A 12665-nucleotide genomic window follows, 5' to 3' on the forward strand; every position below is an offset into this window, starting at 1 on the left:
TTATCTTAAGAAGCAAGATTTCCCTCTTTAACAGAGCTCAAAACATAATAAAATCACATTTTCACTAAGTCCCTTCTCCCAGTGATAATACAATATTAATTTGGTTCATAGACAAACTTAAAACAACGCTGATTCAAATTAAAGCATAACTGAAAGGGAAAAACATGCTTTAGTTTGCACATTGAGCATAATTTTAAAATCCACAACATTGGGGCACCTGGGTGACTCAGTCGGTTAAGCATCTGCCTTCGGCTCAGGTCATGATTCCAGGGTCCTGGGATTGAGCCCCACATCGGGCTCCCTGCTCAGCGGGAAGCCTGCTCCTCCCTTTCCCACTTCCCCTGCTTGTTTCTGCTCTCACTAACTCTGTCAAATAAATAAATAAAATCTTTAAAAAAAATAAATAAATAATAAAAATGAAATAAAATAAAATCCACAGCATCTCCTGACCTTCACTTTGCTTTGTGGGAACACATTTTGTAACCACACCATTTCCACATTGAGAAAAGTACAAGCCTTTCTCCCAGGGCGAGGTGGGCTCTCTCATCCACACTTTGCTTTCTGTCTGGGTAGCATCCGAAGCCTTAAAATAACCCCTTCTGCCTATCCCCTCTTCAAGCTCATTCAAATTTCTGGTCCCCAGAGTATGTGTTTTCCTGAAAGAAGTCCACAAAATTGATGTATCCTTAGGACACGCTTCGGGAGATCCACAAGCCCTGAGAAAACTTCATGCAGATACTCCATGTCCATGCCTTCGCCCATCGTTAGGGCGGGGTGACAACTCTGCAGCCACAGAGGCCACCAGACTTTTTGAGGGGACAGGGATCTAAGTAAGGTACGGCCAAATGAATGGCAGCCTCTTAGCAGTCAGCCCTCCTGAGCACCGCTGCATTTTTTAGAAGCAGCTGGAGGACCTTCCCATGAGATTTTGGCACCACACATTGCTCATGTCTCCCAAATCAGAACAGGTATTCTCTGTAGCCCACCCCCCACCCCCCCCACACACACACAACAGAAGCATGGATCTGCATGCATTGAGCAGTGCTCAAATCTATGAGTTCATCCAGTACCAGCTTCTGCCGGTCCCCCACCCCCAGAGGCAGGGGATGGATCACTGTGAGGTTCCAGGAAGGCAGGGACACTCAGTAGGCTAATTCCAGCCGGTTTAGGTCACCTTACACACACGCATGCGCACGACCACATTCTCTTCAACTGCTCACCCTTCCTGATACCAAGAACTCAAATTCATTATCAAATGTAAACACAAACTGATGGCAAAGATCAGAAACTGTTTGAGCAGCTTTGTTTTCCTTGGAAAAATGTGAAGACTAGTTTCAAAATCAATTTAACTCTTTACATAGAGATTCTCAATAGTATATAATAACTATTTATCAACCAGCCACCCAAATAATAAAGCCTATCTCAGTGTTGTACAGATTAAATAAAATAATGCTTCCTGACACTACTGAGACAGCCTACCAATGATTTAGGAACACGGCCACCTCCTTAATGCTCATCCTTGCCACCCGATGCCCTAGCCGGCCCTCCATAACCATACTCTGCCACAGCTATATTCAGGCCTGGTCCATAATGGGGACTGGACAAGCCCACAAACTGCTCTTCTCCCAAGACCAGGCGCAGCAAATCAGCCCAGCCAGCTAAATCTTAATGGCAAAGGTCTGTCCTTACCTCTCATCTAAAGAGCTAAGTTGATCTTTTTAAGTGATCTCTACACCCAATGTGGGGCTCGAACTCACAACCCCAAGATTAAGAGTCGCCTGCTCAGCTGACTGAACCAGTCAGATGCCCTGCTAAGTTGATCTCTTATACAAATTGCCTATGATATGATGGTTCAACAAAACCTATTGCATTTATAGCATTCCATTGATTTAACTCCAGTTTGCATCTGACTTAAATCCTTAAGCACTATGCACTGAAGACATCAGCTATCCATAAATCCTGCTGAGCGATTTTTAATATTAAAATGAGATACACCAGATTCATTTCCTAAACTAACTGAGCTAACCCCCAAACTTTGTATCTGTTTTTATTTTTGTTTTGAATAAAAACTTTCCAAAAAGTAGTTGACATCTCTCCTGCTCTCAACAGGCCCGTCTTCCAACATTTTTTTAAAACATTTTTTGAAGATTGATTTTATTTATTTATTTATTTATTTATTTGAGAGAGAGGAGAGTGAGCACACAAGCACAAGAAGGGCGAGCGGAGGCAGAGGGAGAAGCAGGCTTCCCGCTGAGCAGGAAGCCCCAGGTGGGGCTGGATCCCAGGACCCTGGAATCATGACCTGAGCTGAAGGCAGACGCTTAACCGGCTGAGCCCCCCAGGCGTCCCCGTCTTCCAACATCTTGTCCCCGAGAGCCCAGCTCTCTAACCATGGAGGCATCTTCTCTGCTCTTCATTCTGACATTAGGATGCTTTCTGAGGTCGCCAAACAGGCCTTGGAGAAGTCTGACAGCTGTCGCCCCTACTTCAGGTAGGGTCCCACTTCAGCTACCATGCTTTCTCCTCTTTACTTTCGTGTGTGTATGTATGTGTGTTATTTTTACTGTTTTCTAGTTTCTTCTTTTCTCCTTTCTCCTGTTTTCTCCTGTTCCTCTCACACTGGTCAGCATTCAGGTCTGAGCATGGCTGGACTTTTTCAGATAAAACTCTGCAGTGCTTGGGCCCGTGAGCCCTTTCTACTTGGTCACTGTACCTCCAAAGGCTTGCACAAGTCTGGCACATCCTGAGTGCCTAGCAAATATTTGCTAAATAGTCAGAGATAAGATGAAAGCTAATGACTCTTTTGGTCTCTACCCAGTTGTCCAAAGTGCCTAAGACCAGCATATCTAATCTCCATTTGTAGCCTGACTCATACCCTTCACCTCAAAATTACCTAAATTAGTTTTCTTCCCACTTGTTATGTATCCACTGACTATTCTTATTTTATACATTTCCTTAGCCATTTGGTTGTTCCTAGGAGCCAGCTGAAATGCATCTACGTTATTTTCTCCATAGAATCTGTCAGAAAAGAAAGTGCTTGAGTTCACAGCACCAGCCATAAGCACCTGCTTCCTTCTAAGAAGGAACAAGGGCGCCTGGGTGGCTCAGTCGGTTGAGCATCTGCCTGCGGCTCAGGTCATGATCCCGGGGTCCTGAGATCAAGCCCCGCGTCGGGCTCCCTGCTCAGCGGGGAGTCTACTTCTCTCTCTCCCTCTACCTGCCTCTCTGCCTACTTGTGCTTGCATGCTCTCTGTCAAATAAATAAATAAAATCTTAAAAAAAAAAGGAACAAGCCATCTGTCAACTCAAAAGTGCCTGCACCAAGAGAGGTGGGTATTACCAGGGAAGACTCTGGCACTTTTTGAATTGCACCCATTATTTATTCAATGTATTTGCTTTTAGGTAAATATTCATTTGGAAATGAAATGTACTCATATAAAAAAATAATCCTCAAAATGTAGTCATGAAAAAAAGCCGTATGTTCTAGGTGCTATCACTCCTTTAAAAAGGGGAGGGTGGGGCAGATATACCACATATTTGCTTGAATGTGCATAAAATATCCCTGTAAAACTACAGAAAAAATAACAGCATTGGTTACCTGTAAAAAGGTAACTATCTGACTGGGAAATAGGGCTGGGAAAGGGACTTTAATTTTTTTAAATTCTGAAGCATTATAATGTATTACCTGTTCAAAAGGGGTTACATTAAAAAGTAAGAAATAAAATTTACTTGGGGGGAATAGGTGCGTTATACACTCCATCTCCTTGTTGTATAGCTAAGGAAACTAAGACCCCAGAAAAACTTAGCCCCTTGGTCAAAATGACACAGTTAGCCAGGGCAGAACTGGAAGTAATTTTCAACTCATAGTTCAAGGCTCTCTCCTAATTATTCAGGCTTCCATGCCTCTCAAGGTCATGATTTCTGAGATGAAACCCCAATTTCTTTTTTTTTTGAAAACCCCAATTTCAATCTTGTGTCTACTATAAAAACAGAAGGTGAACCTGGATTTTATCAACAGTATTTTATGTCAATTGTAAGCTTAACTCTGTTTATGTTCTTTCAGTATAAAATATATTCAACTGAGAGTCAAGCCAAAGTACCCTGCTTGTCAAAACCACGAGTAGTTTCAATGAGACAATTAGAGTCTGCAACATTGATACTGGTTTCATGATAAACGATATGAAATATTATCTGTGACACAGAGTTAAAGATAAATACCTGGTCAAAGACTCACTAAAGGGTCTCTAACAGGGTCAGGTCGCTCATGTTCCCACAGTAAAGTTCACCTTTACCCAGGTGTGCTTTCAATATGCCCACTTTGTCAGTATTTGGATCTGTGTGGAGTTTCCCTTTCAAGCCTCATATTACTACACGGTCTCTATTTTTCTTTTAAAGATTTTATTTATTTGGCAGACAGAGAGAGCACAAGCAGGGGAATGGCAGGTAGAGGGAGAGGGAGAAGCAGACTCCCTGCTGAGCAGGGGCAGGGAGCCTGACACAGCCCTATCCCAGGACTCTGGGATCAGGACCTGAGTCGAAGGCAGACACTTCACCGACTAAGCCACCGAGGCACCCCGACTGTCTCTATCTTTAAAAGGAATGTCAATCCTCTTTCAAATATTTGCTCTTATTACCTGTACATTTTTATTTCTAAAGAAGACTTTAAACTCAGACGGATGTATATTTAGACATCACACACGCTATTCCAATTTAACAAAACCATGGTGTGTTAAAATTATAACAAAATAATATCTTCAGTATCTACAGCCTCCCCATCTAGCTAAAACAACCCAAGGCCCAAGGTCTAAAAGTAACAATGCCTTTTTGAGAATGATCCGGGAATGTATTGCTGAGAATAATGTGTCCTTAGACAATGCAAAAAACTAATTTTCTATATGTAATAGAATAATTTTTTGTTGATCTATTTGCTGCCATTATTCTGTTTCTCATCTCCACAAATGTACAATTTATGTTAGCATTGCAACAACAATCAAGTACAGCTAACGGGTGCCACAGAAAATTATGGGTAGCCCAGTCCAAGATTCTGTCCCAATTTCTAATGAAGTGTGTATGCACAGTACATACTATTTTTAATGTACATATCTTAAAAAATGGGTATCTATAGATTAAAACATGGGTTATTGGTCACAGATTAGGGAGATGGTGATGAAAGCAAGACTGGGAATCGTGAGCTTTATGAATGTCAGTCCTGCCAAGTGGTTAGTAAGATCTCTGCAAAGCAGATAATCTGTTGCTCAGCTCAATTCTTCATCCAAAGATGCGGTTGATTTCCATCCTGCGTACTTATGGGTTGTTGTGAAAATCCAAGGAATGATAAATATGAAACAAAAAATATTGTTTTAGAAAAGTAAATTACACATCTACTAGGAGGGCTAAAATTAAAAAGAAAGAAAAAAACAAGGATTGATGAGGATGTGGAACACCTGGAAATCTCATATTCCACTAGAAAGTGAAAATCACTACAGTCACTCAAAAACCATTTAGCAGGGCGCCTGGGTGGCTCAGTCGTTAAGCGTCTGCCTTCGGCTCAGGTCATGATCCCAGGGTCCCGGGATCGAGTCCCACATCGGGCTCCCTGCTCCACGGGAAGCCTGCTTCTCCCTCTCCCACTCCCCCTGCTTGTGTTCCCTCTCTCACTGTCTCTCTCTCTGTTGAAAAATAAATAAAATCTTTAAAAAAAATAAAAAAAAACCATTTAGCAGCAGTGACCAAAGCTGAACACACACAAACCCTGTAACCCAGCAATTCCGCTCCTAGGTATATCCCCACAGAAATGTGTACATAGGTGTACCAAAAACACGTGTTTAAAAATGCTCACAGAAGCATTATTTACAACAGCCAGCAAATTAAAACAATGCAAATGCCCTTCAACAGTAGATGATGAATCTAAAGGTGAGAAGTAGAACAATAAAGATGAAAATATAGGAAAAGGCCTTCATGATCTTACAACTGTCAGACTCCTTACACAGGTCCCAAAAATACCAAACATGAAAGAACTGATACATTAGACAATATTAAGATTAGGAACTTCTTTCATGAAAAGATATCCTAAAAAGAGTGAACAGAAAAATACAAAGAACTCATATACAGCATACATAAAGAACTCCTATACATCAATAATGAAAAGACAGAACTCTTCACCAAAGATGGCAAGGAAGCATACAAATAGATGCTTTACATTATATCTCATAAGCGAACTGCAATTCAAACAATGAGATACCACTACACACCTATTAGAAAGACTAGAATTAAAAAATAATATTAATAATACCAAATGCAGACACGGATGTGGAGCAACAGGAACTCTCATTCATTGCTGGTGAGAATGCAAAATCACCCAGCCACTTTGGAGGAGTTTGGCAATTTCCTGCAAAGCTAAACACAGTCTCACCGTACAATCCAGCACAGTGGTCCTCAACATTTACCCAAATGAGCTGAAAACCTGCACACAAATGTTTACAGCAAGTTATAATTGCCAAAAACTGGAAGCAACCAAGATATCCTTCAAAATATAAACAAACAAACTGGTGCATCCAGACAATGGAATATTATTCAGCAATAAAAAGAAACGAGCTATCAAGCCATGAAGAGACATGAAGGAATCTTAAATGCACATTGCCTAGTAAGAAGGCAGTCTGCAAAGGCTACATATTGTATGATTCCAGCTATGCGGTATTTGAGAGCAAGCAGAACTATGGAGACAGTGAACCCTAATGTAAACTATGGACTTTATTAAATAATAATGTATCAAAATCGGTTCATTAATTGTTACACATGTACCAGACTAACACAAGGTGTTAATAACAGGGGACAGCCTGAGGGGGAGAATTAGGGGCATGTAGGAATAGGTACTATCTGCTCAATTTAATGTAAGCCTAAAACTGCTATAAAAAATAAAGTCTATTAACTAAAAAAATAAATAAATAAATATTCAACCCAGTAGGAAAATCGGAAAAGACTTAAATGACAGCCTCACGAAAGAGAACAAATGGCTAATAAATATAAGGTCTTTATTAGCACAGAACTGCAAGTTTAAAATCAAATTAACACTGCGCATACCAGAATGGCTAAAATGCTAAAGGATAGAGTGAATGCAACTCTCTGACACCGCTGGTAGAAGTTAGTACATTCACTGGAAAACTGTTTGACGGGGTCTGCTATGACCCAGAAATGCAGAAGTTCATAGCAGCACATATATGTAATAGTCCCCAACTGGAAACAACCAAAGTACCTACAGTAGAAAGGACAAACTGACAGTACATTATATAATGGAACAATATACAACCATGTAATTGAACCTGTTTCTGTGGAATGATAACAGGGATAATCTCATAAAAACAAACACTGAATGAAGGAAGCCAGAAACAAAAGGGTCCATGCTATGAATTCCATTTAGTTTGAAAATGGGTCAAACTACCCTGTGGTACCAGAAGAGGAGAGTGGATGGAGCAGGGAGAGGGAAGGCAGTGCTAACTGGGAAGGAACAAGGGAACTCTGGAGATCCTGCCAATGTCCTAGGTGCTGGTTACATATGGAAATTCATGAAGCACAGGAAAGTCTGTGCACTTCCTCTGGAGATGTTTTGTTCAATTAACATAATTGCTAAAATACAACATTAAGGGTTTCAAAGAAATACACACGTCTGGCTTCTCTTGAAAACTCGAAAGCCGCGGCAATAATCAAATGCAGCAGAGCAGGACCAGGGCCCAGACCGGCTATTACCTGTCACGACTACCTTTAACTGACGCACTAGTCTGCGTTAGCTGTCTGACCCGTAAACAACTGAGTGTTTAACTCCTGTAGTAAGAGCACACTGTCCGTTCACGCGGCTGATTACATAAAGTATTCATCTTAATCCACTAAAGCAATAGTTTTCAACTCTGCTGAGATTTGGGGGGAAGGCACCTCAGAGGGTATGGGCTGTCTGTCTCTGAATCCCGCAGTCTCCTGCCCTTCCACCAGAACCGCTTTGCCGTGGACCAGTGGTGTTCAGCCCTGACCACGCAGTGGCCCCACCAGGGACCCTTCAGTGCAGCAATGCCTCGGTCCCACCTCACAGGCTCAGACACAGCCTGCTCATCCGGATCCTTACAAGCTCCCCCAGGTAATTCCATGGTGTTTTGCCAAGAGTGAAAACCACCACTTGAGACCTTGCCATATTATTTCACGTCATTAGTTCTAAGACTAAAAAGTAGTTTGAAAAACACTAACTGCGTGAGCACAAAGACATGGCCTTTGTACAGAGAGAAAATATAAAGACCCTGATATAGGATAAGCATTATTCTAAAAACTGCTGAATTGACTTTATCTCACAAAGAATTATGGTTTTGTACGTTTTCCCAGGCTGTATTTGTGTCAAAGACCGAGGTTTTTTTTTTTTTAATAAATCCTTATAATGACATATTTTTCCTTTATTGTGGGAAAGACCAAGATTTTGAACTCCTGTTAACTCACTACTTGATTCCAGGATCATAAAATCTTTAAATCTGATGTGTTACCTAACACGCTTTTCTCAAAATACTAAAAAGTCCAAGTCTCTGCCTACCTAAAAAGTTCAAGTATGGAGAATGAAGGGTGCTCCTTTATGAAGAAATCTTTTCATCCTTGGATACCCAATACTGTTAGAAAGTTATTATTTTAAGCAGAATCTGTCCTCCCCTCGTTCCTGCCAGTAGTTTTGTCTGCTGAAGTACATGAGTCACCTTTAAACCTGAGAGCATCTCCTGCCACCTAGTATGCTAAATTCCATGGCTCTTAGCTCATCCTAGTAGTCTAGTCCCCTTGGAGAATTCATCCTGAATTCATCCACAGCTAAAATGGCCCGAACTGATCATCTGAGCAAGAGAAGACTTGTTTATTCATCTGGCTCAAGGTCTGTTTGTCTCTTCTCTCTGGAAATTAAGTATTATAAATATTCCTCCAACAGAAAACAAAAACTTAGCAGGAGGCCAACTAAAGGTACAAGCTCAGGAAAAAAAATCCATACCACCACACTGGAAAAAACAAATGGAAGCCATGTAAGACCATCAAGGTCACATTACTACTTAGTGAGAGTAAACTAAAATAAGTACGATAAGGAAAAAATGCGATTTCACTCATTTTTATATCCGACAGTGCCAGGCACCAAGCAAGTGCTCAATAAACACGGCCCCCACCGACCCCCACAGGAGGCTTCCTTCACTCCAGAAGCCCCCCCGCCACAGGTGGTGTCCTGCCAGGCCCCCAGTGGGTGCCTGAAACCACGGCGTGCTGAACCCTAGCGGTACCGTTTTCTCCTACACATACGTACCTCTCACTGAGCTTAACTCAGAAATCGGGCACAGTAAAAGATTAACAATAATAACAGAATAGGAACTCTAACAATGCACTGTAGAAGTTGGGTGAATGTGGTCTCTCTCCCTCTAAGTCTCTTACTGTGCTGCACTCACCTTCTTCTTGTGATGCCATCAAGTAAGGCACCATGACACAGCGTTAGGCTACCACGACCTTCTGACAATATGTCAGAAAGAGGACCACCTGCTTCCAACCGCAAGGGACTGAAACCACGGGTATGGGGGGTGGGGTGGGGGGACTACTGTACTTATGTCCTAAGCTAATTATTATTCCAAGAAATGTTTTTCAGTGCCTACTCATGTTTTCTTGAGGTTTCCATTCTGACATCCTTCCCTCTGGGAACCCTGGACTTCAAGTGTCTGCTCTCTGCTGCTACGGTGTTCCCACCATCACAGGACATGCATGGTCCTCAAGGGCCACGGCAGAGATCCTGTTCTCTGTTGCTGAGCTCTGTGATCCAGCCTCTAGCAGTACCCGCCCACCACAGGAAGTGCTTCAACATATTTGTTCAAGAAATTCATTAACCCATATTTGGGCTTTATATTCATCAAGACAAAATAATAAAATGCACACTTTGGACTCAAATATAGACTCAAATCCCAACTGTGACACTAGCTGGGTGGACCTTCCAAATCACTGAACCTCTCTGAGCTTTATTCCCCCTATCTGTAAAAAGCCCCACCGACCTTCCCAGTTTTTCTTAGGCATAAAATCCATAATGGTAACGGACAAAACAAAATCATTTCAGATAATGAGAAACATTATTAAGACAGTGAACTGACAGAGCAACAGTCCTCAAATATTTTGATCTCAGGATCTTTTTACATTTTTAAATATTATTGAGGACCCCAAACACCTTAAGTTTATACAGATTATATCGCCACTTGCCCTATTAGAAATTAAAACTGAGCACTTTTTAAAATATTTATTCATTTAAAAACAAACCTATTATATGTTAATGCAAATACACACTTTTATGAAAAATATATTCTCCGAAAAAGCAGTAAGAAGAGTTTTCACTTTTACAAATCTTTTTAATGTCTGGCTTAGTAGAAGACAAGCGGATCCTCACGTCTGCCTCTGCATTCTCTCTGTTGCAATATGTTATGTTTTATTTTCCTGCAAATTATTTTACTTGGAATATATTCAGTATGTTGTTTTTGAGTGAAATGCATGAAGACAGCACAGCTTCCCACAGTCCAATGCCACGGCTGCCTGCATCCCTGCAAAGGCGTCAGCAATTTTACCCGGAATGGTTTTTGTACCATTGGTGCAAATGTTAACAGTATGGCTATGAAAATATTTACCCGGCATACCCCTCCAAGTGTCTCCGGGAACCTCACTGTGAGGAAAGGCTCCTTTGTAAAGTTATTTTCAGACAGGTTTGAGGAAGACCTCTGTTAGGAAGCTGAAGCACTGAGACCTAAGGAATGAGCAAGAGCAGGTGGATTCTCAGGAAAGGAAGAGCAAAAGCCTCAATTCACCACAAATGTGGCCTCAACCAGGAACCCAAAGAACCGAATGCTAGAGCAAGGCAAGAGAGAAATGAGCCCTACCCAAGGCCAGATCAATTAGGATCCTGCAGGAATGTGGATTTTACCTTAAGGAATGAGAAATCCTTTGAAGAGTTTTAATCAGGGTGTGGCCATTTCATCTACATTTTAAAGAGCTCCTCCAGGCTGATAGTGATGGACTTATGGTAGGGCGAGGCTACCTGGGAGCAGTGAAAGGCTCCCATGGAAGTCCACCGGGAGACAGACCGGCTGGGCCAGCCAGGGGCACCAGACGTGGAAAGGGTAGGGCTGGCTGGAAATACATTTTTGAGGCAGAAGCTGCAAGACTAGTTATGAATTGTCTTGAGGAGTAAGAGAAAGAGAATTATTCTTACATTTAGGGCTTGAAAACCCAGGTGAATAGTGATGCCATTTGGGAAGATGGGAAAGATTGGGGGGATTATGTTCCCGGCCTTAGGTTGATGCACATTTTCCATGGTCTAGCCTACACCTTCTTCCAAGTAACTGAGAGGCACCGCACTTACATTATTTTTGGCAGAAAGCACCTTAAAATACAAACACTGAACAAAATAAGGCCAAAGCGGGAGCAGTGAACGGCCTTACGACCTCCTTGCAGACACCAGGAGCCACTAATCCGGATTCCGAGCAGTTACTGCCCAACTAGGAACCTGCAGACCTGCATTATTCCCCAGCCAACATCTCAGCTCCCGAAAAGCTAGGTGAGGGGTGTCGAGTCTTGCTGAATTCATAGGCTCTGTATTCTAACATTTCCTTAATTACGTGTCTGCTCACTGGATGGGTTGGAGAACTGCAGTAACGATGCCTAGCTGGGTCCGTCCCATCAGTAAGTTCGCACCACTTCCTAGCCTGCTCCTCTCTTCCTAAATGCGAGGAAGGGCAAAATAAACACTCTGCTGCGCAGCTCCCACAAGTAACCTTTCTCCGTTTCGAAAAGCAGTGCAGGTGCCCGCCGCCAGGCCCCAGCCCCCCAGTGAGTCCCGCTTATTCCTCCCCAGGGAAGGGAACCCAGGGGTCCCCGAGCTCCGTCACCAGCGAGGGACCAAGTACAGGAGTCCATCGCCTACATCCCCACCCCCGGCCCCAGCTCACACGCAGCCGCCTCTGCGACCGCCCCGGCCCCCCGATCTCGGCCCCCGGGCCCCCGGCCCCCCGGCCCCCAGCCCTCGGTCCCCCGGACCCCCAAGGCTCCCGGCCCCTGCAGGAGCCCGCCAGGCCCGCCCCCGCTGGCCCGCGCGCCCCAGGGCCTCCCCGGGCCTCCCCGCCGGGGCCGCGCAGCGAGCGCGCACTCGGCAGTCCGGGGCGACCAGGCCGAGCCGGGGCGCCTCTCCCTCCGGCCCACTTGTGGGGAGGGCCCCGCCGTCCGCCGCCCGTCAGCCCGGCCCGGCGGCCCGAGACCCGCCCCGGGGAGGGCGCCTCCCTCAGGAGGGCCTCCCGCCGCCCGGGAACGCCGGGCTGGGCGGGCCGGGGAGGCCGGATCCCCGCGGGCGGGCGGGCGGGCGGGGGACGGCGAGGGGGGACGGCGAGGGAGGAGGGCGAGGGAGGAGGGCGGCCGGGGGAGGAGGAGGGAGGAGGGCGGCGGCGGCGGCGGCGGCGGCGGCGGCGCGCACCTCGCCCCCGGCCCCGCCGCCGCCCGCCCGGCCCAGGAAAGTAGGCCCAGCCCGGCGGAGGGGCCCGCCGCGCCGCGCCGGTATCATTCCGCCCGCGCCCTGCGGCCGCCAGTTGGGCGGCGGCGGCGGCTGTGGCGGCGGCGGGCGCGGCGGCGGCGGCGGCGGCCCT

At 44.8% G+C, this 12665-nt stretch overlaps 1 protein-coding gene and 1 long non-coding RNA gene across 6 annotated transcripts in view; both read right to left on the bottom strand.

Annotated features, from left to right (window-relative positions):
* The window catches only part of ZNF236 (zinc finger protein 236), a 104037-nt gene that overhangs the window by 91076 nt on the left and 296 nt on the right, over nt 1-12665 (bottom strand). The gene's annotated exons all lie outside the window — the stretch shown is intronic.
* On the bottom strand, nt 7616-10668 carry LOC145716721 (uncharacterized). Its single transcript, XR_014139528.1, has 2 exons — nt 9742-10668; nt 7616-9687 (listed from the first exon to the last, which is right to left on the bottom strand). It is a non-coding gene; the product is annotated as an uncharacterized LOC145716721 (long non-coding RNA).

This window comes from Leptonychotes weddellii, chromosome 13 (genome assembly GCF_054177405.1).
Source record: "Leptonychotes weddellii isolate Sample4059 chromosome 13, ASM5417740v2, whole genome shotgun sequence".
Classification (NCBI taxonomy): Eukaryota; Metazoa; Chordata; class Mammalia; order Carnivora; family Phocidae; genus Leptonychotes; species Leptonychotes weddellii.